This window comes from Neoarius graeffei, chromosome 23 (genome assembly GCF_027579695.1).
Source record: "Neoarius graeffei isolate fNeoGra1 chromosome 23, fNeoGra1.pri, whole genome shotgun sequence".
Taxonomy (NCBI): Eukaryota; Metazoa; Chordata; class Actinopteri; order Siluriformes; family Ariidae; genus Neoarius; species Neoarius graeffei.
In genome coordinates this window covers 9,676,012-9,682,011 of record NC_083591.1, presented here as the reverse complement: position 1 = coordinate 9,682,011, position 6,000 = coordinate 9,676,012, and the positions used below count along the sequence as shown (strand labels likewise).

Sequence of the window (6,000 nt, the reverse complement as noted above, 5' to 3'; positions counted from 1 at the left end):
GGAAACACTCAAACAAAAAAGCGTACACAGTGTTAAAAAGAAAGAAAGTGATATAAAATGTCACGGCAGTTCTGATAAATCTATAGCGAAGTCCCATAGTAGAATCATCTGAGTTGTATGATGCTGTCTGAAAGTGAACTTTTCATAGTGGAGAGGCCCGGTTTCACAACAGGATTGAAACCAAGATGAGCTGTGCAATGAGGAGGTGCAAGCGTGACACTTGGCGTGTAGCAATTACTCTAAACAACAAGGCCTAGAAGAACCAAACGAAGAGTCAATTCATGAGTGAGTCGAATTTTATTATACATCAGTTGTGTGGTTTTGTTTTGTTTTTTAATATGCCATAATACAGTAGTTGTGTGTGTGTGTTATGTTCCAACTGTTTGCTTTTACTGTTTAGATTTATTACTATGCTCCAAAGCATTCTGGATACAGGAGCTCATTGACGAACGGTTACTGATACCTTTTAAATGAATGAACCATTTTGTTTTTTAAGTGTCCATTACTTAAATAAGCTTTTAATTGTGCATTACTTTAAGAAGAACCATCACTTCTGAGATGGTGATCTTGCATGCCACACCACTAGACATGGCCAAACCTGTCTGCGCTATAAAGTTTGAGGTTTATTAATAACTAAGAAAATACTGATTATTAGAATTTAATCAAGTAATCTAAAAGACACCAAGGCACATTCCGAAGTCACAGACGTCTTTATGTTTGTGCAGCCGCACTTCATGTCACATCTACCAGTCTGAATTTCTGCTTTGTGGAGACAGTTAAGATTTCATGCATGATATAGAGTAGCTGCAATCTAGCAGGAAATACAATGAAATCTAGGATGAAAACAGATAAAGTAGAAAAAGTATGCAACCTTTGTTCTCAGAGTGTTGCTTCATTTCCTATTTTGTCTTAATCGTTTTGTAACAATGGCATTTTATACTGATAAAGAGGTAGCAAAAATTGCACTGTAGAACACAGTTAACAGAAAAGCAAGACATTTCAGACAAAAATGCTTCATCAGTTGTTCAACCAAAGGGTTTCTGTAGGAGGTGAACCACTTGTTAACACTGCTAACGAATTGTTGCTAAGGACGTCATAAAAATAAGGAAACTTCACTGTTTCTACACTCTCACGGCTTCATCGTGCACAATAAATGTTACGCTTTGAACAGTTAAAAATTTGGAATATCAATTCAGCTGACACCAAAGTACTTTTGGAAATTTTCTCTCTGCAACATGGAACATCAGACTTGAGTCAAACATGGGATGTGTGGTGGGTTTTTTTCTTCAAAAGACTGCTCGTTTTATGGAAAATATTTTTAATATGACTAAATATGCCGAGCAGGGGTGGGGAAAATTCCTGAGAAGTCTTCTTAAGTGAAAATATAATACGTGTCAAAACCTTTCAACATTTTCTATAATTGAAAACTGGAAATACATTGTATGGCCAAAGGTTTGTGGACACCTGTTATATGGGTCTCCTCCAAACTGTTGGCACAAACTCGGAAGCACACAGTTGTATAAAATGTCTTTGTATGCTGAAGTATTACAATTTCCCTTCGGTGGAAATAAGGCGCCCAAAGACAGTCCAGCATGACAACGCTCCTGTGCACAGTGTTGGATTGTAACTTCGCCCGACATCAGAGCCCGACTTCACTAATGGTCTTGTGGTTGAATGGGCAAATCCCCACAGGCACAGTTGAGTTAAAAGCCTTCCTGGAAGAGTGGAGGATATTATAATGGGAAAGCGGAGAGCAAATCTAGAAGGAGCTTTTCAAAAAGAACATACGAGTGTGATGATCAGGTGTCTACACACAGCACAAAACTGACCGAAGATGATATTTGTTCAGAAGCACCTGCGCTTTTTTCCTTATAAACATCATTAAATATCTATATGTTTGCTGGTCACATGCATGGTTGCTGACACTGCGTAGTTTGATAATGAATTCAGCAAAAGTAGACCATCATATAAATGATCATCATACTGTATGTATTAACCATTAGCTAAAATTTGACTTGCCCTCAAGCTGATTATGTTAATTACTGGAAACAATAGTACAGTTTAACCTGGCGTTTGCAAAGAAAACTGGCTAACTTAAGCCCGGCGCACATGGGCGACTTCTCGTTGCAAGCGTATTGCGATTTCTGGATGCAAGTTTCCCCTCTCGGGTAGCTGCGTGTGCAACTAGTAAGCCATATTATGTCAAGAACCACTCAACTAAGTAAAGAGAAACGACATCCATCAGTACTTTAAGATAAGAAGTGCCTTTTAATTAATAAAAATAAAGAAAAAAACACTGAATTATAGTGGATATAAAAAGTGTACACACCCCGTTAAAATGATCGGTTTTTCTGATGTAAAAAAAAAAAATGAGATCATGATAAATAATTCCAAAGCTTTTCCCACCTTTAATGTGACCTATAACCTGTACAATTCAATTGAATAACAAACAAATCTGTGAGGGGAAAAACAAACAAATGTATAATAAGCTGGTTACATAAGTGTGCACACCCTTAAACTAATACTTTGTTGAAGCACCTTTTGATTTAATTACAGCATTCAGTCTTTTTGGGTTCACACCTGCCATCGATTAAAATGACTCTGATTAACCCCAAATAAAGTTCAGATATTTACTCAGTCGCATCCTCCAGCAAAAGCCAGGGTTCACAGAGAGCTTACAAAGCATCAAAGGGATCTCACTGCTGAAAGGTATCAGTCAGGAGAAGGGTACAAAAACATTTCCACGGCATTAGATATACCATGGAGCACAGTGAAGACAGTCATCAAGAAGTGGAGAAAATATGGGACAACAGTGACATTACCGAGAACTGGACGTCCCTCCAAAATTGATGGAAAAAACAAGACGAAAACTGGTCAGGGAGGCTGCCGAGAGGCCTACAGCAACACTGAAGGAGCTGCAGGAATTTCTGGCAAGTACTGGTTGTGTACTACATGTGACAACAACCTCCCGTATTCTCCATATGTCTGGACTATGAAGTAGGGTCAAAGAAAAACATCCAGGCCTGGCTAAATTTAACAAAAAAGTACACCATCTCTCCCAAAAGCATGTGGGAAAATGTGTTATGATCTGATGAAACCAAGGTTGAACTTTTTGGCCACAATTCCAAAAGGTATGTTTGGCGCAAAAACAACACTACGCATCACCAAAAGAACACCATACCCACGGTGAAGCATGGTGGTGGCAGCATCATGTTTTGGGGTTGTTTTTCTTCAGCTGGAACAGGGGCTTTAGTCAAGGTGGAGGGAATTATTAACAGTTCTAAATACCAGTCAATTTTGGCCCAAAACCTTCAGGTGTCTGCTAGAAAGATGAAGATGAAGAGGAATTTCATCTTTCAGCATGATGACCCCAAAAAAGTTTTGGAATGGCCCAGCCAGAGCCCAGACCTAAATCCGATTGAAAAGCTGTGGGGTGACCTGAAGAGGGCTGTGCACAAGAGATGCCCTCGCAATCTGACAGATTTGGAGCGCCTTTGCAAGGAAGAGTGGGCAAATATTGCCAAGTCTAGATGTGGCAGGCTGATAGACTCCGACCCAAAAAGACTGAATGCTGTAATTAAATCAAAAGGTGCTTCAACAAAGTATTAGTTTAAGGGTGTGCACACTTATGCAACCGGCTTATTGCATGTTTTTTATTTTTTATGTTTTCCCCCCAACAGATTTTTGTTTTTCAATTGAATTGTACAGGTTATAGGTCACATTAAAGATGGGAAAGTTTTGAAATTATTTATCGTGGTCTGATTTTTTTTAACATCAGAAAAACCTACCAATTTAATGGGGTGTGTACACTTTTTATATCCACTGTAGAAGGTGTGTCCAAACTTTAGACTGGTACTGTATTTAACTGTAAAGCCAGGCGCACATGGGCAACTTCTCGTCGCAAGCATATTGTGATTTTTAGATGCAAGTTTGTTTGCAACAAAAAAATCACCAGTTGCTGATGTGTTGCAGAGATATCGCCACATGTGCGGGTCTTTGCAATAACAAAGGGATCACCTCCAAAGGCTAAGTCAATCCCTGCCCGCGAAGTAGTCACTTGATTTCCACGTGACTTGCATCCCCCTCCCGAAAGCACCCACTGGTCACAGATAACGTGCACACGCAGCTACCTGAGAGGGGAAACTTGCGTCCAAAAATCACAATACATTTACGACAAGAAGTCGCCCGTGTGCGCCGGGCTTTACAGTTAAATACAGTACCAGTCTAAAGTTTGGACACATCTTCTAATTCAATGTTTTTTCTTTATTTTTATTAATTAAAAGGCACTTCATATCTTAAAGTACTGATGGATGTCGTTTGTCTTTACTTAGTTGAGCGGTTCTTGACATAATATGGATTACTACAGTTGTGGAATAGGGATATTTACTGTACTTTTATTATTTACTGTTTATTGTTTGATCTCAAACACATTAAGAAGGGAAGAAATTGCACTAATTAACTTTTGACAAGGCACGCCTGCTACAGTGCCTTGCAAAAGTATTCATCCCCCTTGGTGTTTGTTCTGTTTTGTCGCATTACAAGCTGGAATTAAAATGGATTTTTGGAGGGTTAGCACCATTTGATTTACACAGCATGCCTACCACTTTAAAGGTGCAAATTGTTGTTTTATTGTGACACAAACAATAATTAAGATGAAAAACAGAAATCTGGAGTGTGCATAGGTATTCACCCCCTTCCGTACGAAACCCATGAATAAGAGCTGGTCCAACCAATTCCCTTCATAAGTCACATAATTAGTTGATTAAGATCCACCTGTGTGCAATCAAAGTGCCACATGATCTGTCACATAATGTCTGTATAAATCAACCTGTTCTGGAGGGACCCGGACTCTGCAACACTACTAAGCAAGCAAGATGAAAACCAAGGAGCCTCCAAACAGGTCAGAGACAAAGTTGTGGAGAAGTATAGATTAGGGTTGGGTCATAAAAAATATCCCAAACTTTGAATATCCCAAGGAGCACCATTAAATCCATTATAGCAAAAGGGAAAGAATATGGCACCACTACAAACCTGACAAGAGAAGGCCGCCCACCAAAACTCACAGACCGGGCAAGGAGGGCATTAATCAGAGATGCAACAAAGACACCAAAGAGAACACTGAAGGAGCTGCAAAGATCCACAGTGGAGATGGGAGTATCTGTCCATAGGGCCACTTTAAGCTGTACACTCCACAGAATGGGGCTTTATGGAAGAGTGGCCAGAAAAGAAGTAATTGCTTAAGAAAACACTTTTGGAGTTTGCCCAACAGCATGTGGCAGACTCCCCAAACACATGGAAGAAGATTATCTTTTTAATGAGACTAAAATTTAACTTTTTGGCCATCATGGGAAACGCCATGGGGCAAACCCAACACCCTGAGAACACCATCTGTATAATGAAGCATGGTGGTGGCAGCATCATGGTGTGGGGATATTTTCATCTGCAGGGACAGGAAAGCTGGTCAGGACTGAAGGAAAGATGGATGGTACTAAATACAGGGCAATTCTGGAGGAAAATCTGTTTGAGTCAGCCAGAGGTTTGAGACTGGGACGAAGGTGCATATTCCAGCAGGACAATGACCTTAAACGTACTGCTAAAGCTACACTGGAGTGGTTTAAAGGGAAACATTTAAATGTCTTGGAATGGCCTAATCAAAACCCAGACCTTGATCCAGTTGAGAATCTGTGGCATAACTTGAAGATTGCTGTACACCAACGCAACCCATCTAACTTGAAGGAGTTGGAGCAGTTTTGCCTTGAGGAATGGGCAAAAATCCCAGTGGCTAGATGTGCTAAGCTAATAGAGACATACCTCAAGAGACTTGCAACTGTAATTGTAGTAAAAGGTGTCTCTATAAAGTATTGTCCTTTTGAGGGGGGATACTTATGCACACTCCAGATTTCTGTTTTTTCATCCTAATTATTGTTTGTGTCACAATAAAAAAAAACAATGTGCACCTTTAAAGTGGTATGCATATTGTATAAATCAAATGGTGCTAGG

The 6,000-nt window shown here is 39.7% G+C and overlaps 1 protein-coding gene across 3 annotated transcripts in view; it reads left to right on the top strand.

The window, feature by feature from the left end:
- Positions 1 to 6,000, top strand: part of rinl (Ras and Rab interactor-like) — a 49,401-nt gene continuing 43,401 nt past the window's right edge. For 2 of the 3 annotated variants that reach the window (XM_060905730.1, XM_060905729.1), the window contains exon 1: positions 1 to 285. The gene's annotated coding sequence lies outside the window, so the exon portion shown is untranslated. The remainder of the gene's footprint in view (positions 286 to 6,000) is intronic. The other variant, XM_060905732.1, reaches the window with a different exon arrangement.